Source organism: Erpetoichthys calabaricus, chromosome 1 (assembly GCF_900747795.2).
Source record: "Erpetoichthys calabaricus chromosome 1, fErpCal1.3, whole genome shotgun sequence".
Classification (NCBI taxonomy): Eukaryota; Metazoa; Chordata; class Cladistia; order Polypteriformes; family Polypteridae; genus Erpetoichthys; species Erpetoichthys calabaricus.
The window spans coordinates 44,712,241-44,735,819 of NC_041394.2; positions in this window are offsets into that span (position 1 = coordinate 44,712,241).

Consider the following 23,579-nt stretch of genomic DNA (forward strand, 5'->3'; position numbering starts at 1 on the left):
GTTTGACCTACAGTATGTTCAATGATAACTGTCTTTGGAATTGTTTCATTTAACTGGGATTTTTGCAGTCTGCTGTGTTTCATCATTGGACCAGGGGCTTCATGTACTGTATAAACGGTGCATAGGCACAAAAATGTTGCATACACCTGTTTTCACACACACTTTGAGATGTATAAAAACTAAACTTGGTGTAAAGCCACGCACATTTTCATGGCAGGCTACCTTCTTGCGTACGCAAGTTTCTGCTTGGTTTTGCAAACTGGCGGAACCCAGTGTCAAAGCAGTGCCAGCTTCTGTGTGGTCTCCCATTTTTCAGATTCATATAAATGACACGGGATTTATCAAATACAGTATATTGAAATTAATTGCATATTATGTACGGATTTAAAGTACTTGATTGTAATCATTCAGTAACAATATAATGGTGCATGCAATGGCCAAAACATTCCAAATACCATAACTGCTTTAGCGTTGTTACACTCAGTGCACCACTGAAAGTATTTTAATCCATTGTATCTGTGTGTGGAATCACAGCTCTACAGCAGCTGTTTGGAAAGCCTTGGAGGACATTTATAGTATACTAGCCAACCCGCGCCGTAACATACGCCGCATAATTATGTATTGATGGGTGAACACTTGCTGAACGACACAGTTGTCCAAATGGGGTGGGTTTGTGGATACCACTGTGAATGAATGAAAAGATGGACCTCTGGAGAGAGGAACATACAATTGTCCGTGACTGAAAGCGGGATCGTCTGTGACGATGGAGGCCACGCTGGTGAAAGTTACTTCGTCGGTAGGGATAAGTTTCAGCACTTGTTCATTAAGGTGTAGCGAGTCTTCGTTGTTGACGCTTAATATAGCTTGCGTACTGAGTTGTTCCGGAGTCACAGTTGAGAAACACTTTTTTAATGTCTTTTAAGCACAGGGAAAAAAATGAACATGTGAAACATCCGTAATGTAATAAGCCACCAAGAAAAGTAACATTGCAACAATGCACGCTACGATCCGATCGCTGTAAACAGAAGTGAAAACAAAATCGAGGCCGATGCGTTCTTTAACTGCCTTGTAGTGCAATGGTAGTGCTACTGTTTTGCAGTAAGGAGACTGTGGAAGATTTTGGGTTCGCTTCCTGGTTTCTCCCTGTGTGGATAGCACTTTGAATATTGAAAACACTGGTATATCAATGTAATGAAGTATTATTATTCTTATGTGTCCAGCGCTCTCTCTCTCGCGTGCCTGTATGCGTGTGTGTGTCGCTCGCTCTCTCTCGCTCACTGCACGTGTTCCTGCAGACATACCAGTAAGTGAATGAAAAGATGGAACTCTGGAGAGAGCAACAACTGTCCGTGACTGAAAACTGGTTTTGGCATATACATGCACATCTTTTTGAAAGTTTGGCCCTGTGCCTTATCAATTGTCATTGCAAAGGCAAATCTAACAGGAAATTGTCTTCGTGTTAAAGTAAAAGGCAAATTATCTGCGACAAACAAACTGTTTTACACGCTGCATACCAACCTGCGGCGTAGTATACGCCGCATAATCATGTTTTTTAAGCAGAGGGAAAAAAATGAACATTTGCAAAATCCGTAACGCCGCTTTCAGTAAGTACAATGCACACGCGTTTAATTTGTCAGCCACTTTTTGCCAGCCGCCTTTTCTGGTTTGGGCTGCTTTTGCAGGGTTACCGCTTGTGCATATTAAATCTTGAAATCCTTCGAGTAACTAATTAACAAACTAACACCCACCCACCCAGCTTGTGAGAAAAAAATGTGCCCGTTCTTTCATCATTTTGTTGCAGCCTATCAAAGACTTGCTGATCATGTTTTCTAGAGTCAATATTCAGTGGAACCTTGGTTCATGACCATAATTCGTTCCAAACCTCTGGTCATAAACCGATTTGGTCGTGAACCGAAGCAATTTCCCCCATAGGATTGTATGTAAATACAATTAATCCATTCCAGACCATACGAACTGTATGTAAATATATATTTTTAAAGATTTTTAAGCACAAATATAGTTAATCATTACACCATAAAATGCACAGTTTAATAGTTAAAACATTGAATAACACTGACACAAACACCCAGGCTCCCTGCTCAGCTGCATGCTCTCTCTCTCTCTCAGCAGCATGTGAGCCTCCCCAGCCCCCCCCCCCCCCCTCTCTCTCTCTCAGCAGCACGCGAGCCTCTCCAGCCCCCCCCCCCTCTCTCTCAGCAGCACGTGAGCCCCCTCCCCCTCTGTCTCTCAGAAGCACGTGAGCCCTCGCTCTCTCTGTAACATTGCAGCAGTTGTATAAACACTTTTTTTTTAAAATGAGTTTTAAGCACAGGGAGAAAAAAGGAACATTTGAACAAATCTGAACTTTATTTAAAAGCCAACCAAGATAGTAACATTGCAGGAGTTCACCATTTTTAATCAGGCGACTGACAGTAGTGGAGTCAGGCACAGAGAAGGTCAGCTGCTGAGAAAGCGTCTCAACTGTTGCAGGGCGGTGAAGCAGGTGAGACGCTAATGAAAAAGAGGCACAGGGCTTATTGGTTTTTAAAGACTGCTTCCTTCATTGTGTTTTAACCTCAGTTTTAAAGGATTGCGCAGCTCTCTCTGTCGCGCTGCCTGTGTGTGTGCCTCTGTCTCTCTGTGGCGCTGCCAGTGTGTGCACGGCTCTCTCTCTCGGGCTGCCTGTGTGTGCCTCTGTCTCTCTCTCGGGCTGCCTGTCTGTGCCTCTGTCTCTCTGTCGCGCTGCCTGTGTGTGCGTGGCTCTCTCTCTCGGGCTGCCTGTGTGTGCCTCTGTCTCTCTCTCGCACTGCATGTGTGTGCCTCTGTCCACTGAGGTTGACTAATGAAAAGTTAACGTGGCTCAGAGCTGCATGTGGACTGTGGCACAGACAAACAGAAATGACGGCATGTTTTCCGAGGCGTCGCGTCCGAGTTGGTGGGCGTGGCTCTGCAAGTTGTTATCGTATCCAATGGTCTTAGAGTTGGTGGGCGTGGCTCCTTCCTGCGTGCGCCATGGGTGTCTTACTTGTCAGCGGCTTAGTGAATCCACGCCCCTTCCGGCGTGCTTTCCATGGGTGGCTACTTGTCTTCAGGCTTAGTGAATTATATATATAGATGCTGCCTCAGGAAAGCCACCAGCATCTGCATGAATTCCACTCAGTCATGCACACAGTCTATCTGAACTTCTCTCATCCGGCAAACACTTTTCCTGAATGGACCTCAAGGCTCAGAAACAGTTTCTTCCCAAGAGCTATAAACACACTCAATCAGTCTATCAAGTGCTCCCAGTAGAACTGTTTCTACTTATAATTACAATTACATCACTGTAAACTTGCAGTACAATTGTAATATTGTAAACCTGAGCCACTTTATGAACCATTTGAACTATATGTACATGTATTTTGTGCATGTTTTCATAATATATATTTTTCATTTTTTTTATTATTATTATTGACACTATATCATTTTATAGGAACATAAGTTTATGATGGGTTTGTATATTGAATCTCATTGTACCGTACAATGACAATATAGGAATTCAATGACTGGCTTCTAAGTTGATTTAGATTTTGAAGGGCTATCCTCTTGGAATTGTGTGCTGTTAGAATACTAGGATGTATACTTGATGTCATTTTTATGATGAAATGCATTAAACTATGTATATTACATTTTACATATAAATTGTTAACTTCATTTGAATAATGTATACTGTTAATAATTAAACATGTGAAGGCATGATGGCACAGTGGTAGCAATGAGCTGGCTCTCCATCCAGGGATTGTTCATGCCTTGCACTGTATGCTTGCTGGGACTGGCACAACCCTGGATGGATAAATGGATGGAATAATTAAACATGTATTAGGAAGAGTTTTCAATGGTCCTTAAATGTTTTGAAGAATCATCATTCTAAGCTTATAGCTGGTTTTACATTTACTACAGAGTTTATATTGTGGCGATTGGTCAAGTGGAGAAAGAAAGTGGAAGGACAGGAATTGGGGGTTAGTATGTTTGACAGACACAGAACTACTGCAATAAATTATTTCATTGTGGGTCATGCAAGGCAGGAACAATCCCTGAACAGGGGAGACAAGAACAATCCCTGGACAGGGCACCAGCTCAATGCTACTGCTGCACCACCATGCACCCATGTTTTATATATGCTTCAATGCATTTCATCATGAAAATTATATCAAGTATACATCTTATTATTCTAAAATGTTCAGAGACCTGTAATATCATGAATGTAATGTATTCTTTGTGGCGATCATTGCCCGCACCCTCCTGCCTCCGAAAGAGAAATCCCATTTGACACTAGAATCCCTGAAGTCTATGAAAAAACTTGGCCACCTTAAATTCCTTCGCACCTCTTCATTAGTGTCTTTTGTTTTGCAAATGTGTCGATCAGCACAAGCAGCAAGCAACCTGCTATCCCATCACCCCCCACCGCCGTAGATCAACTTGGGGAAAAAGTTCTCCCAGCTCAAGTCTTGTTTATCTGGGTCAGAGGTGCCTGGAGTTGTATAGGGTAAGTAATATAAAGGTAAAATTCTGTTACAACGAAATTTTCATTACAACGAAGTATTGTTTTGGTCCCAACAGTTTCCTCATATGACACAAGTCTATAGAAATCTCGTTACTACGAGATACATTCAGCAGATACTTTCATTACAACAAAATGCCCAAAAGACCTTGAAATGCCTAAGTGAATCATCCACTGAGCAGTTAGTTCTGTGGTCGCAGCTCAGTTGTGCACAACAATCCCCAAACAGAAACATTGTAAAAAATGTTTTTCTTTCTTCAAATTTTCTTCATACTGTTTTTTTTTTTTTTTTTTTTTTTTTTGCTGTTTTTGGTGGTTTTCATTGATACCTTTTGCTTATTGCATTTGAAAACATCCATTAGAATTTAACTCATTGTCACCCTCCTATAGAAATGGCAGACACGAAAAAACGATAACAGTTCATATTAGGAAAAAAAACTTTACATTTTTGCAGCTCTTGATTCCAGCAAAAAGAAAAAAGACATTGCCAGTGAACTCAGAATTTCGCCATCAACACTGTCAACTTTCTTGAAAGACTGAGGAAAAAAAGAAGAAAAATCTTGGGTTGCAAACGTATGCGACCTGTTGCAGTTGAAGATACCGAAAAAGCAGTTTTTATGTGGTTCAGTGATTCCTATTAATGCGGAACTCATTAAAGAAAATGTGAGGTTTCTAAACTCCCTTGGGACCTCCTCCAACTGGACAACACACCAAAGAGCATCCCAAAGTGCAATCACCACGTCTGTGGAAGACAATAAATAACCATGCTGTTCCTGTTTCAAGCTGAATAAAGCTGGTTTTCCTAAGTACTGAGACTCAGCCTCGTGTTTTGTGGTGCGAGACAGGGAATTATAGTGCAACCCTGATCTTTTATGATTTGCTTCATTGGTGCTTCACTGCAGCGCTGTGAGCCTGCTGTTGCCCTCCCCTGGCAACGGACAAACAATCTTCCACAGACACGGGCAATTGTGCTTCAGGACGCACCTCAGTGTGGCGCCCCATTGGTTGGTGGTATGGGGGGGCGGGGGTCTCAAAAGAGTTCAGAAACCTCACAATATGAGGAACAAGAAAAGGATGATTCAGCTTTTGATTGATAACTGTGCTGTCCCCAACATGCTTCCCCATTTAGATGTTTGCGTTGAATTCCTCCCACCCAATTGCACAGCAGTGCTTCAGCCCTTGGATTTGGACATCATTCGCACCCTGAAAGTGTATTATCACAAGGAAATGCAGAGAAAAATTCTCATCAGCATAACTTGTAGACAGGAGGAGAAGCTATTGAAAAGATTGCAAACACCTGGACACAAGTTAAAGAAAGCACTACAGTGACAAATACAGAATCTTCCATCCATCCAGTTTCCAACCCGCTGAATCCGAACACAGGGTCACGGGAGTCTGCTGGAGCCAATCCCAGGGCACAAGGCAGGAAACAATCCTGGGCAGGGTGCCAACCCACCGCAGGACACACACAAACACACCCACACACCAAGCACACACTAGGGCCAATTTAGAATCGCCAATCCACCTAACCTGCATGTCTTTAGACTGTGGGAGGAAACCGGAGCGCCGGGAGGAAACCCACGCAGACACGGAGAGAACATGCAAACTCTACACAGGGAGGACCCGGGAATCGAACCCAGGTCCCCAGATCTCCCAACTGTGAGGCAGCAGCGCTACCCACTGCGCCACCGTGCCGCCCAATACAGAATCTTATTACTACGAAATTTTCATTACAACAAAATATTTTTTAGGTCCCTGGCAGTTCGTTGTAACGGGATTTTACTTGTATTGTTATTTGGAACACATGCATTTCATGTGTGTTCTTTGTGTACAACAATCTGGGTAAATGAAGGATGACAGGAATTGTGAGAAATGCAAGAAAGGTTGTAACACATACCTAAAACAAACTTTTTTCATGTTATGCTAATAATGACGTGAAGTGTATAATGTGTGAAGTCAATTCAAATATCAAATAAAATTCAAGAGCCCTTGAGACTCAAAGAGGGACAGGCAAGTTTGTGTTACCATGTGAACGTCACTGACAGAATAAAACTGAGTAATAAAAAAAAGGGCTAATTTTTACAAATAGCCAAAACTTACACCGGGTGTTACAGACTCAAATCAAATGTATTTTTTATAATATTATATTACCCTAGGTTCTTGTCTATAAGCCGGACTCATGTATAAGCCGGAGACCAAAAATCATACGAATTTTTAAAATAAAATCGTATCATAGATAAGCCGGACTCATGGATAAGCCGAACGTACTATAACCTATAACTAATAGAAGGGAGAGAGGTCAGTGGTCTCACTCGCACCCATTTAATTTCTTTAAGGGGGGAGAGAGTGTGAGATATTGGCGTCTCTCTCACTCCCCGCATGGCGCGGTTGGAGCGGCCGGAGCGCGTTCTTTCTGCTCTGGGCGTCGCCGAGTCAACACGCGCGCGTAGCAGTCATTTAAATTGTGATTTTATATGTAAGCATATTTAAATATATATCGCGGATTTTATATGTAAGCATATTTAAATATATATCGCGGATTTTTTGCTGGTTCACGGATTTCTGCGGACAATGGGTCTTTTAATTTCTGGTACATGCTTCCTCAGTTGGTTTGCCCAGTTGATTTCATACAAGGGACGCTATTGGCAGATGGCTGAGAAGCTACCCAACTTACTTTTCTCTGTCTCTCTTGCACTGACTATCTGTGATCCTGACGTATGGGGATTGAGCAGGGGGGCTGTTTGCACACCTAGACGATACGGACGCTCGTCTAAAAATGCTGAAAGATTATCTTCACGTTGCTATCTTTTGTAAAGCTGATTCCTGAAAAGACATGCTGCACAGTGCTTCGCATACTTAAAAGCTCAGGGCACGTATTGATTTTTGACTGAAAAACAAACTCTGTCTCTGTCTCTCTCCCTGCTCCTGACGGAGGGGGTGTGAGCTGCCGCCTTCAACAGCTTTGTGCCGCGGTGCTTCGCATACTTAAAAGCCAAACAGACATATTGATTTGTTTGCTTCACTCCTTTGAAGAGGAAGATATGTTTGCATTCTTTTAATTGTGAGATGGAACTGTCATCTCTGTCTTGTCATGGAGCACAGTTTAAACTTTTGAAAAAGAGACAAATGTTTGTTTGCAGTGTTTGAATAATGTTCCTGTCTCTCTACAACCTCCTGTGTTTCTGCGCAAATCTGTGACCCAAGCATGACAATATAAAAATAACCATATAAACATATGGTTTCTACTTCGCGGATTTTCTTATTTCGCGGGTGGCTCTGGAACGCAACCCCCGCGATGGATGTATAAGCCGGATTTATGTATAAGCCGATATTCTATTTTTTTCATTTTCACAACTTTTTTCCTTAGATAAGCCGCGGCTTATAGACAAGAACTTAGGGTAATAATAATAACAGCTCACTACTTAAGATGTGGAGTGCCTGGACTCGAACCCAGAACCTTTTGGTTATAAGGCAGCAGTACTTACCTCTGCACCATTCAAGAATACATACCAACTTTCTGTCGATTCAAGTTTGTAACTCATTGACAGTAACATGTACATTGAATGATTTTTTATTTTACTTTGGTTATATTCTTGAATAAAAGCGCACGTGTTTATTTGATATTTGGACTAAAGTCTTCACACATTATACAATTCACGTCATTATTAGTATAACATGGAAAAAGTTTCTGGTTTAGGTATGTGCTCAGCATTTCTTGCCTTGCATTTCCTTTCATCCTACACTTACACTGATCATTGTAGACACAAAAATGTATGTATTCTAAATAACAATATATTATTTACCCTATACAACTCCAAGCTAAATCATTTTCCATGTTTCTTTTTTGATGAGCTCCCATTGGAAGAATTTATTGGTAACAGAATATATAGTATGCACGCCAAAACGACTGAAGTAACAAGTAACAAAGAGACATTTTTCAATATCATTTAATAAAGTTTACTGTCTGCTGTCAATTGCAGAGCAGCCCAGCAAAGCGACAGTAATACATTTGCAAACTTAAAATGCAGACTTCATCATATTGCTGTGTAGACGACTGCTCATACAAGTTTACTGACAGTCAAACCGGCATTTTGCATGGAGTTTGCGTTAAATGAAAAGAGAAATGCCATGCAAAGATGTACAAACACAAGGTGGTCTTAGTGTGCCAGTGCAAAATCAGAACGGACAATTGAATTACACTTGTCACAGGTATATTTATAACAGGGGACCAATATGATGGGCAGAGGAATTTCAAATGTTCATTATTCTGGCACATTATTCCAGCCTTTCGTTGAAATTTACGACCATCCCATCAGCAGCGCCGTGTACTTAGAATTATTTTCTGAAACGCATCTCCATCTCAGATGAGATTTTCGCTCATCTACTCCCTAGCACCCAGCGCGGGATATAAACCAGCTTTTATGCAGCTCAGGGATACAGTACTGACACAAATGTTAACGGCACATACGCTCAACAATAAAAAATGGCCTTTTGCATCTGTTACAATGTAATAGTTTAAAGTTTCAATGATTTCTTTCGGCACTGGTGAACCAAGTAGAAATGATAATCGGCAAACCTATTTTTGGTCGCATTTGAGATCATTTTAGTTGTAGTCTGGAGCCCTGGCGGGACCACGGGCTGGGCCATTCATAGTTGATTGAAAAAAAATGACACGGGACATCACTGCCTTTACAGGTATAGTAAAAGATGTTTGTATGTAAAAATCAAATGTATTAAAGTATGCTATATGAATTACAAGAAAGATACAATAAAGATGAAAAATATTTAACAGTGAGAAGGTTTTGTTGGTTCTGCATCTTTTGTTGCCTGAATATGTGTTCTGAAAGGCACTATAAAAAATATTAATTGGTTGATGTTCTTAAAGAAAACTGCCATATGAATTCACCACCTTCCATTCAAGCATGCAGTACAAAATATAAAATGCAATGTAAAAATCTCCGTGATGATGATGATGACTGACTAACAGACCTAGGTAGATACTTAAATTCTCCTATATGGTGGTCTGACATTCTATGAAGAGATGATACATACCTTGCTCTTGCTCTTGATTAATAAACTACTCTTCTCTCTTTTCTGCTTTTAAAGTTTTACTCAGGCTGTTGGCCTTCCTCTCTTTCTCTTGACTTGATTGTATGGAATGTTACTTGCTTTTAATAAAATCAATATTAATAAAGTACTCCAGTTTCTGTCAGTTCAGATATAGATTGAGTAGGAAGGAAATAGTTTCTTCAGTTTTGTCATTCAATTCCCAAGTTGTGGATGAATGGGTCAAACATAGATAGATAGATAGATAGATAGATAGATAGATAGATAGATAGATAGATAGATAGATAGATAGATAGATAGATAGATAGATAGATAGATAGATAGATAGATAGATAGATAGATAGATAGATAGATCAATCTTTATTGTCATTGCCACTTTTACAAAGGAACAATGAAATTGAAGGTGCAGTTGACTCAGTGTGACAAGAAGAGAGAAAATAATAACAAACTGAATAGTAATAAAAGACCTTTACAAAATATACAAATTGAACTTGTTATATATGCAAATTGCATTGGTTGACTTAAGGTCTATATGTACGTAGAGCGTCAGTTTTTCATTTCTTGTTTTAGGGTGGCACAGTGATGCAGTGATTAGCACTATTGCCTCATAGGTCTAACATCCAGTTGTGTTCTTTGTGGTGTTTCTACATATTCCCTGTATCTTTGTAGGTTTTTCAAACTATGGTCTTGATATTCTAAAGATGAGCATGGATGGTATATTGGTGAATCTACATTTGTTTTTTAACTGGAGTACAAGAAGTTTAAGTGACTTGCTCAGGATCACACAGTGAGTCAGAAGTAAAAAGATACATTTCAAAGTATCCAATCCGTTAGGTAGTATCAGAAGGCCTTAATGTTTTTTGCCTTGAAGACAGTTTAAAATGTTTATTCAAAAAAGACATTTTAACAGAATTATTTACAGTAAAAGAAAAATAACTATGATAAAGAAATAACATGCTCAATCATACACCTTGCAGAGATGGAGTTACTGCAATTTGTTGTTATTCACACCTGACACCCTTTGTCCATTTATACAAAATATATATCCATCCATCCATCCATTTTCCAACCCGCTGAGTCCGAACACAGGGTCGTGGGGGTCTGCTGGAGCCAATCCCAGCCAACACACGGCACAAGGCAGGAACCAATCCCAGGCAGGGCACCAACCCACCGCAGGACACACACACACACCAAGTACACACTAGGGCCAATTTAGGATCACCAATCCACCTAAGCTGCATGTCTTTGGACTGTGGGAGAAAACCAGAGCACCCAGAGGAAACCCACACAGACAACAAAATATATATATAAAAAAATACTTTATAAAAACCACACTTATATCAAGTTAAAAAGTGTACTAAAAAGTAAAAAATAAGTCTCTCATACATCACTCATAAAATAAAAGCATGGGCGCTTTCATCAATCAACATTCAAAAAAACACTTCTTAAAATCTTAGCAAAAGCACCCACCTTTTATTTTACGAGTTATGTATAAGAGACTTATTTTTTACTTTTTAGTACACTTTTTAACTTAATATAAATGTGGTTTTTAAAAAGTATTATATATATATATATATATATATATATATATATATATATATATATATATATATATATATATTCAACTTTTTAGTCTGGGGTTTGTTTTAGTGTGATTTTAAAATCAATATTTTAACGCTTCCTTTAATATTTCTATCCGTTACTAGCACCATCTATTGGTGAAATCTTTAACTATTCATCATATGAAAATTTCATTTCTTGATTAACATGGATTAATTGATCAATTAGTGAAACTGATTATTGATTCATGTATTGTCATCAGAAGTGAGTAAGTGTGCAAAATTTCCAGTCATTTGGACAGTAGGAAGTGGGTTAAATATCGATTACAAGATTTGTACCAGACAACAAACAGGTGAAGTTAAAAGAAGCGTGGTAATAATAAAAAAAGAAGTTAGCAATCAAGCTAAATAGCAAAGAAGTTACGGTACACACATTGTCACAATTTATCAGTCAATCTGACTCATTAGGTGGATTTTACAAAATGGAATACAAATGCCATTTAGCAGAGAGATAAAAAATTATAATAATTTTGAGTTTAAATTACAAACAACAATGTGCCTGGTCAACAATGTGTCATGGTGAACATAAAGCAGTCTCATGTGGAAATGTTTAAGTTTATCCTCACACATGAGCTTGATGCTGAAAGAGGTAATTGAGAAATTGTGTAAGAATTTAAGACACCACCTTCAGTTCTGTATGCACTGTACAATACTGATGTGGTAAAGTGGGAATTAAATTTAGTTGCCCAGCATACATTGCTTTCGTTACCTGTAGATATTCCCAGGTCTGCTTTAAGACAGACACAAGGCTTTTTAAGTAATTGACAAACGTTAGGACACCTGTGCAAATTGTTTGCTTCAGTTTGCTGCAGAACATCTGTAAATTGTAATCTATTAGTTGTTCCCTTAAGAAGGCCCATTTGTAATATTCAGATTTTTCCGTTTTTCTGTTTTTTGTTAACCTAAACTTTAAACTTAAACCTCTGGCAGTTTACTGCTTACTTTTTCATCATCATCAAAATAATAATAATATAATAATAAATTTTATTTATATTGCACTTTATATTTTAGCAATCTCAAAGTGCTACAAAGTAAAAAATAAAGTAATAAAACAAGAAAATCTATAAATACTTTAACAAAATATCTTTCTAAAAAGATGAGTTTTTAGATTCTGTTTAAAAGCATCAGTTGACTGTGGAGCTCTCAGGTAGTCGTGGAGGGCGTGTTATGTTAGGTCATTCACTGCATTTCAGCTGATTAAATTTGAAGAACTAGAAAACCTGAGGTGTTCTAAAACTTTCGACTGGTAGAGTATGTCCTTTTATGGTGGGAGGAAACTGATGGATCTGGAGAAACTCAGCAAGATATCATGCAGACTCAACACAGACAGATAACTCGGCCATTGCTGCAGTTTTAAAGAAGCAATGCACATAATGTTCACCCCATTCTTTCTTAAGAGTTGACAGATCTTTAAAATTTTAATCTGTTCAGTTATCCATACTACAAAACTACAAAAAACTTGGTATTTGATCATCTTTGTCTTATTTTTGTTGAGTTTATTGCAGGATCACTAAGGAAGGTATTTTTGCATTGTAAAAAGGTTAATCTCTCACTTTCTCTCCCATACTATTGCTGAGCCAGAGAGGGATACATGTAAATATTTCAGAAATACATGTTTTGATTTGATGTTGTAAGAATGATTTCCTCCCAGTCCAGAATGATCCGGTTTGTGAACTAATGAGATGGAAAATGTTGCCTGGCATGTAGTTACTATATTGGGAAAAGGAACGGGGGGCAAAGACCCCCAAGTGATAGGGGCTGTTTACGGGATTTCAGCTGCTCATCTCATTAAAGTTAACATTTTGTAAATAGATGTACGATTACCCAGCAAATGTTTCTTATAAATGTTCAAAGCTGAGTAGTATGTGACTCTAAACAGCTTTTAGAATATAAGAATTCAATTTAAGCCAGTGGAGAGTTTGACGCTGGTTCGTGTGTCAATGAAAATCTCGCTCCGCCTCCTTGGAAGCCTTGGCTGGGGAAGAATTTCTTGCTTTTGATATGCAGCTTAGACAGCTGCTGTATGGTGCTTTTAATAATAAATGCATGCAAGTTAAGTTAATTTGTAATGAGATATTTAAATCTGTGTTAGAAAAGAGAAATTAATAAAAACCCATATTTTGAAAAAATGACTGCACATCTTTAAATGTACTCAAGTATTAATTAATCTTGAAAGGAGTTTTAATAACTGTTCACTGTAAATAATTATTGTCCTCCTAAATTATTGGAGATTTTAGATTTCAACAAGAAATATCAGGAGCGAGCAGCCTTATCCATTTAGGATACATCTGCAACATTTTGAGGTCCCAAACTACTGACAACTGCAAGGTGTTTCCTTGGCCCATCTGAAGGAATCTGGAGGTATGAGTTTTGTGTCAATGAACGCTGCTGGACTGTTTGAATGTCTCTTGTCCATTCATTTCTCATCACATTGTCTTTGCAGTTAGCACTAATGACAGCTATTGTATTGTGTCCACTTCTATAATATTCTTATTGACCCTGAAACAGCACCACTCACCCCCACCTTTCGCAAGATAGCATAAGTGGTACTGTTGTTGAGTTCTGGCAGCTGATATCTTTGTCAGCTTATTGAACAAAGAAAATAATCACCACACCGTTTTCTTCTGTCACGCAAGTCTAGTTTTTGAAATTCTATTTAGCAATAATATATTATCCAGCTGGCTTTCAAAAGCTAATTCATTTTGGTTTCATTAAATAAAGAATTCAGGTAGATGTCAGAGTTATTAGTATGCTTCTTTATTGAAGCTCAGAATGTTTTACAATAATTCATACGAAAAATCATTATGAAGCAAACTGAATTAAAAAAAGAATAAATCGGGATGGCTCAGTGGTTAGTATTTTAGCTTCACAAGATAGGGGACCTGAATTCAAATCCAGGGCTAATCATTGTCTTTATGAAGTTTGCTTGTTCTCCTTGTGTTCTTGTGGGCATTGTCTAAATAATATTGGTTCCCACTTCTTACCAAAAATATTTATTTTAAGTTGTTGCATATACATTTTGTTGTGATTGTGCCTTATAATGGACTTGCTGCTTTTTGTTGAAGCTCTTTTTAAGTGTCTGGAATGGAAGAACAGGTTCAAATAATGTGATTTCTTTATAATGAATTATCACCAAATAGCTTTCATATTTTAATAGTGTATGACAGCCATCAAGCCAACCAAGCTACTTCTCTGTGAGGATATAGCGAGACATTGTAGTTGCAACAGGGCAAGTATCACAAGCAGTGGAGAACACTTTTATAACAACTCCAAAGGGTCTGAGAAATACCACTATCTGATGGCACATAGAAACAGCCTCAAATGAAACGGACCACACCAACAATGCAAAGTAGTGGATGAGATGTGTATGCTGTTGGATGTATCTTTATAATTCACATTAGGTAATTTGATACGAGAGGAGACTAGCACAGGATTTCTGAGCACAGTGTTCAGGGACCACTCTTCATGGCAATGTTGTCCCCATAAGTAAATTGACTTATTCACCAGCATTAAGCTTTATTCCACAAAGATAATGATCTTTTTGAAGTGATGCCAGAACCTTACAATAAATTAAGCCTAATGAATTAACTCCCCCAGTCTCCAGATCTCAATCATATGCATGATTAGAAAGAGTGATCTATTTAGAGTAGACTTTCACCACAAGATATACAAAAATGAATATGGGAATCAGGGTCACCATGTATGCCTTGCTGAAGCAATCTATTCAGACCACCTTTTGGTCAATATGATGCATATGCACATTATGTATTTACCAGCAGACAGATAATAAAGCTTTAGAGCACAGGTGTCGAACTCCGGTCCTCGAGGGCCACAGTGGCTGCATGTTTTCATTTTAACCATCTTCTTCATTAGTGAGCCATTTTTACTGCTAATTAACTTCTTTTGCTTTAGTTTTAATTAACTTGACTCAGGCCCCTTAATTATCTCTTTTTCCTTAATTAGTAGTCAAACATTAATGAGATATCAAAAAGCCACCAAATGACCAGCTCACCTGTGCCCATCACACAACATCTGAAAACAAATAAAGGTGAAGGTCTCAGTAAGGTTGATCTCTCAGGTCACCAAAACATTTTGAAAATGTTCTTAGAAAAAACAGAAAAATAACCAGATTTGGTAAATGTCTGCTGTGGCAGAATGAGAGCAGCAACAAGCCATTGAATTAAATAACGGGCTTTAATTAACAGCAAGAATCAGCTTCTCATTAAGAGACTGGTTGGAGTGAAATTAGTTGGAGTTTGAAATCCCAGTTTAGCTGGTCATCTGTTGGCTCGTTTCACGTCTCATTTCTGTTTGGCTGCCATTTAATGAAGAAATGAATCAATTTAGAGGACTGACTCCTTAAAACAAGGCTATTAAGATGAAGAGAAAATGAGTTAATTAGCAGTGAAAACTACTCACTGATTAGGAAAAGGGTTAGAATGAAAACCTGTAGTCACTGCGGCCCTTCAGGCCCGGAGTGCGACACCCCTGCTTTAGAGGAATGGAAAGACATCTTTGAACTTTATTTTCGAGGATTGCTTGGATGAAGACCTGGTCTTTTGGACATCTTAAGCTACAGCTGTAGTTGGAGTACTGAGGCTGGTGAAAAAACTGCAGAATATGTGAATGGATTTGAAAAGGCTGTACCAGATGAAACTTATTTGGGTTATCCCAGATACCCAGATCCTCATATCTATGTGCTTGTCTTGTAGGTATATCTGTGTCTGATTGTGACTGCTTGTGTTTCAGATATTGCTAGGTACATTTGCATACCATGTACGCACACATATGCATGTAGTGAACTGGAATCACCAAGTTAGAACTAACCCACCCTAAGTTCCACTTGAAAAAGCCAATAAAAATGTTGCTGTTTGTATTTCTGAGGTGTTGTTTATTCCTGTGTTGGGGATAACAGAGTGCCTGACATGAGAATTCCTCTCTGACTTTGTGCAGACCCATACACTCAAGGCAGCCAGTGTTCTTTTCATTTTTACATCTCTACTTGTATTGTGTTGTGTCAAGACCACTATCCATGGAAACCAAAGTACAGCTGTCACCTCATCAGAGACACATTTACATCAATAAACCTCTCCCCTGGTCTTTATTTTAAGGAATCTTGTACGTTTTATGTATTCTTAAACTTACTTAAGCTCAGAGCTGTTCAGATGAAATACAAGGTCAGATGAGACAGCCACCATCACTGCCAGTACAACACTCATTCATATCTGGGATGAGGATTTCATAAAAGAAGGCTCAAAGACTTTAGCTGGGTTTTTTTTCTGTAAACGTGTTCCTCTGTCCACTGGAAAACTACATGTGCCAGTTACTTTGAGTCACAGACATATCCAGTAATGAACACTACAGAAATAATGAGTTGGTCAAGAAATGTTTTTTTTAAATACCAATCACTAATATTTAAATTCTAGAACATTAGAGGTATTTATAATTTAATCTCAGTCTCTCATTGAATGAAGTTGAATAATGGCATTAAATGGTATTAAAACAAAAGTCAGTGAGAGGTCGATGCACTGGCACCTGTGGGCCCATATGTGACATTACAGCGTAACACCTCAAGATTTTCTTCTGCTTGCGTGTAACCTGCAAGAACACCCTGTTTGCATTTCTGGTTGGATAGCTGCTATTTATATCAATGAAATGGACCACCTTCTTTACAGTAGAGTCGCAAATAATACCCATTTCCATTTCAAATGGTCATAGACTTCAAAAGGAGGAAATTCCATTTGCATTGCAGAGGATCCTATTGAAAGAGTGATCAGCTTTACAAAGTTACAAACTGAAATGAACACAATACGTTTCTCTACTTGTCAAAAAAGACTTATAAGTCCATCTACCTTCACAGATGTCTGAGGGTAGCACAGATTTCTCCATCTTTTCTCATGAACATCTTACAGGTGCACAGTACAGTCTTTTCTCACTACTGTAGATGTATGTCATCATTGTAACAGGCAGCACAGAACATTATTCAGGACATACTGTATATCATATTCAATGCTTTAGGAAGGCAAGCAGTGTAATTAGGACCTCCGCTCTCCTGCACAGGTGATTTGTTTTATTCCTCACCTCTGGCAATAGTACTGAACAATTGGCACTGGCACCAGTAGATTTAGGTTGTTTGTGTGTATGTTTATATGCATTTGTGTGTGTATACATGTATACATATAGCATACAGCAGACAAATCTCAAAAGAGCTGTATGCTATATTTATATATTGTAAAAGGCAAAAGAAGACAGAAAAAGAGTTGGCGAATCCACCCTGTATATCAGCGGTTCTCAAACTGTGGGGCCATATGTGGCGTAATTGCGCTATTCGTAGGGAAATTTTAAACTTGTAGCAATGTATCGTCAGCAAAAAATATAGGAATAAATTTTATTACGGTTTCAAAAAAACGTTAGGGGAGTGTGATTAAAACTGTTATGAAAACTCGGAAAATACTTAAAGGTTGAGAAACGCTGCTGTATATTATACAGACTAACAAAATAACAGCACCAGAGAACTGTCTGGTTTAGCTTCCAAATAGGGACAAAAAAGGAAGAGAGGTTGCCAGGCTTTTATAGTCACGGGTGAGGAAGAGGCGGGTCCATGGGTGCACAAGGCAGAAATGAGTCCAATAGGAGGCGTGGCTAGGAGGGAGTGCAGGAACGTGGAGGAGTTTTATTCAGGTTATTTGCAGAAGAGGATGAAGATAGGTTAGTACACTTCCTCAATCCCCTTGTTTTCCATCCTTGATTAAGCCCTTAGCCTGCCTCCCAAGCACTCATGTGTGACAATCAGAGGTGGGTAGAGTAGCCAAAAATTGTACTCAAGTCAGAGTAGCATTACTTCAAAATAATATGACTCAAGTAGAAGTAAAAAGTAGTCATCCAAAAAATTACTCAAGTAAGAGTAAAAAAGTATTTGGCGAAAAGACTACTCATGTACTGAGTAACTGTTTGAACATAATAAATGATTTATTTTTTAGAAATGTTGTAATAAGACAGACAAAAATATAAAATAATGTGCAAATTCTGCTATTTCCAAATAATAAAATAAAAAATGAGTAAAAATAAATAACATCTTTACAAAATAAAGATGCACAAATAACACAAAGTTCCAAATCTCAGTTTTTCACAACAAAGTTTTTGAAGCGAATACCTACAGTAGGTAACATGTATGTTTGAACAGTGCCAACTACTTACAGTGACAAGATATACTGTACACTGACAGTATAATACTGCATATTCGCTTTGTGATGTAGCGGATCCGCAGCTTCAAAAGGCCAGTTTCAAATCCATAAAGCCGTGTCACTTTCTGTAGGCGCAATTGCACGACTGTGGGGAGTTAATGAGGTAGTTGGAGCGAGTCACACCTGCATGTACGGGTGCGATCATTCTCAATTGCTTCATTGGCTTTCTGCGGCGTGTAATTAAGGCCCACGGAGACGGGAGTGTATATACAGTATATGGGTTGGCACAAAAAAAGAAGGGGGAATCAAAGAAAATGAGAAAAGAAAAGAGTCTGAAGGGGACCGGCATCGTCACACACTTGCCCTCCAAATAGCACAGCTGATAGAAAATAACATTAGAACAAGGCAGCTTGTGCACATACAAGAAGTCTCACTTTACTTTGACTGTCTGTGTCTGTGTCTGTTTGATTAAAACGTGTTTGTTGTTCCCTCAGTGAAGTGATGGTTAAGCTTCAGCAGGAGTTGGCTGTCAAGGTTCTTGCAGTGAAGCTGTGACTGTTTAGCAGTAAACAGGAGCCCCGCATGACTAAAAGTCTCTCACAGGCTGCAGCTGTTGGTCATGTGACTGCATGGCTACGTCTGATTGGTGAAACAGAGTCATGTGATTATTGTTGCTACGTCTGATTGGTGAAACGTAGTCATGTGATTATTGTTGCTACATCTGATTGGTGAAACAGTCATGCATTAGATCCACTGGTGACTTCTCTTTGGCAAAAATATAGCGTATATGATGTATAACTGGAAAAAAGTAACGAGTCGAGTGTTGTCCAATGTAGCGGAGTAAGAGTAGCGTTTCTTCTTCACAAATATACTCAAGTAAAAGTAAAAAAGTATGGTGCAGTAAAACTACTCTTTGAAGTACAATTTTTTTAAAAAGTTACACAAGTAAATGTCTAGTTACTACCCACCTCTGGTGACAATATACATATATATATATATGGTTGAAATAGTTTACTGTCAAATAAATGCAAAGAGTACGCGACACGTGTTTCGCCCTCATTCTGGGCTCATCAGGCATACACACTCCACTGCACTCCCTCTCGGGAATCGAACCTCGGACGTCAGCGCCAGAGGCGATGCCCCTAACATTGCGCCACGGCGTGTGGTTCGTTTATTTGACAGCATGTAGATCGGGGTAATTACATTCACTGCATTCGTAGTCTGTGTCACAATCTGATTGTATGGGTGGTTACCTACCAGGTAGTGCAGTGGAGTGTGTAAGCCTGATGAGCCCAGAATGAGGGCGAAACACGTGTCGCGCACTCTTTGCATTTATTTGACAGTAAACTATTTCAACCATTCTATGATCTGCTCCTCACAAACTGAGGGCACCGTGGCGGATGTTAGCAGATTGCTGGCCAACCACAAGCGTTACCTGGTAGGTAACCACCCATACAATCAGATTGTGACACAGACTACGAATGCCGGGAATATATATATATATACTGTATATATATATATATATATATATATATATATATATATACAGTATATACCGTATGTACACAGTATGTATAAATTTGCTGCATGCTGTGCAAATTCTCTATTTATGTAGTTGCTTTATTTTGTCAACTGTTCTGAGCAGAGAATTTCATTATATTTACACATTAAAAAAATGATGGGTTTTTCATGGAGATTATCTTTTAGTTGTAGGTCCTGGTTAATGAGTTGGTCTTTCAAATGTTTGCACTGTCCAGTAATGATGCTGTCTAATCTTTGTTTTTTCCCTGGTCAAAGGTTCTTGCAAGCTTCCACCTTAAGGTTTTTAATGCAACTACAATAGAAATTTTTAAAAAATGACAGAAGGCTAGTCAATTGATCAAGCTCATTTGAGTAGGTAATATCTAAGTTGATGCAAGATCTCACGTTGTCAGGATATGAGTTTCAACTTCTGGGCCATTGTCCTCATTCTCTCCATTTATTTATTGTTACAGTGGAAATGCTTGTTTGTCCCTTTACTTTCCGATGCTGTTTTAAATGCTTTACAGACTATTTTTGGTCATTTTTATTTTGAAAAAAGATATAAAAATGAAGTTTGATGAAAAGTGGTTCATCTTAAATTGAACGCTTGTAAAGGGGAACTTTTTCCCTGCTTTGCTCAGCTTTGTAGATAAAAGGTTTTATAACTGTCTGTCCAGCCCCGATTCATCGGCACTGGACCTTACCGGGATATTGGACACAAAACTGGAACCAGCCCTGGCCAGGGTTCCAGTCTGTTTCAAAGCTGATTCACACATAATCACACACCCACTAATTTCACCTGCTGCACTTGAGCCCCAGTCCAGGTGTTTGTCATGTGGTGGGTGCGGCAAAGCCTTATCAGCGCATGCTCTTGTCCTAGGATCAATTACCCACATATCTTTGGGATGTGGGAAGAAAACTGGAATACTTGTAGAAACATACTTTCAAACAAAGTGAATAAGCCAGGATTTCAACTCAGGTATTTTTCTTACAGAAACTTTAATGTAAAACATTGTTGTAGCCTCCTTAGTGTTAGATCGGAGTGCTACTCTGGCTGAGAAAACCGTTCTAAAAGTGTTAGTCCCGATTGTCACTCGGGCAAATGTACAGATGAGTCCTGCATAAGTGTCAGGACCGAGAATCACTCGAGTTATAACAGTGCTGTCAGTGCTGCCGTTCTTTGGAGAAATAATTTCTGAGTGCAGGTTTTCACTAATTATGAAATATCTGCACTTTACACGCAATGAAGACTTTGATGAGAATACCCAACCAGCACCCAAAATGAAGAAAATTTGGGAGATATACCAGGCTATTGCAGCAACATTTTGGAGCATTTACATTCTGGATCGTGATGTCAACATCGATGAAAGTCTCATGGCTTATAAGGGCAGACTGTCATGGATACAGTACATCGAGTCAAAAAGAGCAAGTTTGGCATAAAGTTTTACGAGCTTCGTGAATCTAAAACGGGATACATTTGGAATTTGGTTCTGTACACAGGGAAAGGGACCATGTTTGATCCAAAATACAATCGGTACGGCGTTGCTACGTCATTGGTGCTGACTTTGATAGATGCTCTGCTGTATCAAGATTACTGTACTACTATGGACAATTTTTATATTTGGCCAGAGCTGTTTGACATCTTGCTGCACAGAAAGACTAATGCATATGGGACAGTGCGTTGTAACCATCGTGGCATGCCTGAAGACTTTGGCAGAGCTTGATTACAGCGAGGTGCGCTAGTGTCTTCACAAGAGGGAGAAATGGAAAGACAAGAAAGATGTCTGTCTTCTTAGCACTGTACAAAATGCAACTATGGTCACTGTACAGGCAAAAGGCCACAAGCAGATGACAAAGCCTTGTGCTGTGGTCGACTACAATAGCACGATGGGCGGTGTAGATCGTGTGGATCAAGAATTGACTTTCAATCCTGCTATGGGGAGGCAGCAGAACAAATACTACAAAAAGATATTTGGTCATCTGGTGGAGCGGTGCATTTGGAATGCATTCATGGTATACAAACAAAAAGCTGGCGAAGCTGTATCTCCAGCCAACTTTACATGCCAACTTGTAGAACAAATTGTTGCCACACATCCACCGTCCACACTACCGCTAAAGAGACGCGGTCGGCTCAGCACATCGCCGATCAATCCAGAGTGTCTTATTGGTAGACATTTTATTGATTATATACCTCCAACAGAAGAAGAAAAAACAAAACAGAATCCAACTCGTACCTGTGCAGTGTTTAGAAATGGAAAAATCTGGAAAGAAACACGCGATTATTATCCGGACTGACTCTGAATTACGTCTTTCACTGTGCTTTAAGATTTACCACACAAAGGACTCATTTTGAGATGATATACTGTTTTGGCATCATCAGTAGTGTCATTATCACTCTTGTTATTATCTTTGTTATTATTGTTCATTTCATATTATTATTTTTATTCGTCATTACTATTATTATTTGTGTCATTATACTTTTGAGATTTAATAGAAAATTTAATTTTGTATGCAAAAAAAAAAATGCAACGCTTTGTACATATTTTTTTGGAATAAAATCCAACACTAAGGTGTTTAATAATTGCCGCATACTATGAAACAAAGCTATTATGTGTGATTTTATTTATTTTTTTAACAGAAGGTAAATTTGTCATTATACGATAATGAAAATGAGCATTGTGTCTAGTAAGGGACTAGTTCAAGACTGTGTTTAGGGATATTGCCTTACTCTAGATAGGTTCATTATGGTGTAAGTACCATTCACAAAGTCACTGTGACCGAGATTTCAGTCCACCTGGAATCCCTGGTCAGGCTTGAAGTTTCACTTTTTATATTCGATCATTTTAATCACATCGGTTTGCTCCACAGTCTTGGCATGTGGCCTTGAGTAAGACACTCCATCTGTCTGTGCTCTAGCGGTACTTATACCGTATATACAGTATGTACACAGTTGCACTATACTACTGCACAGGTAAAGCACCTTTGAACAGTGTTGATGGTAAAAAAAACTGCTATTAAAATAAGATTCTAGTTTGTTTTTTGGGGTAGACAGTGTTAAAAAAATAGGTTATTAGGTAATGATTTAAAATCAACTAATTTTCTTTCATTGTTCACCAAATGTCCTTGAGGCATGTGTTTATGCAGTCATACGTCTGTTTAGTGAGTCTGCTTTTGATTTACAGGGTTTTAGAACTTGAATCTATTATGGAAATATCAAATACAAGGCAGAAACCAGACCTGGCTGGGACACTGGCTCATCATAGAAATGATGATATAGTATAATAGAGTATTACATATTTAAGGTCACATGGAAATTAAAGGTAAAGGCATTATATATGGAGTCCAGGACGCCTACCTTCAAACTAAAGGTCATGGGAGTGTTGAGCAGACTCTCTAGTCATTTAATTGAAGTTTAGACTCACAATATTTGAAAAACATCTAAACTAAGACACAGGGAAAGAATGCAAAATTCAAAGACAGTGACTAGGCCAGGAAATTAACCCAGATTCCTAAAGTGGTGCTGTGTTTACCATATATAACATAAATCCCCAAACAAATGAATGCTTATGGAGGGTCAAATTCAATACCAGCAGCACCAAGCACAAGGCAGAAACCAGATTTGCACAGGTTATCATTTCATCACCAGAC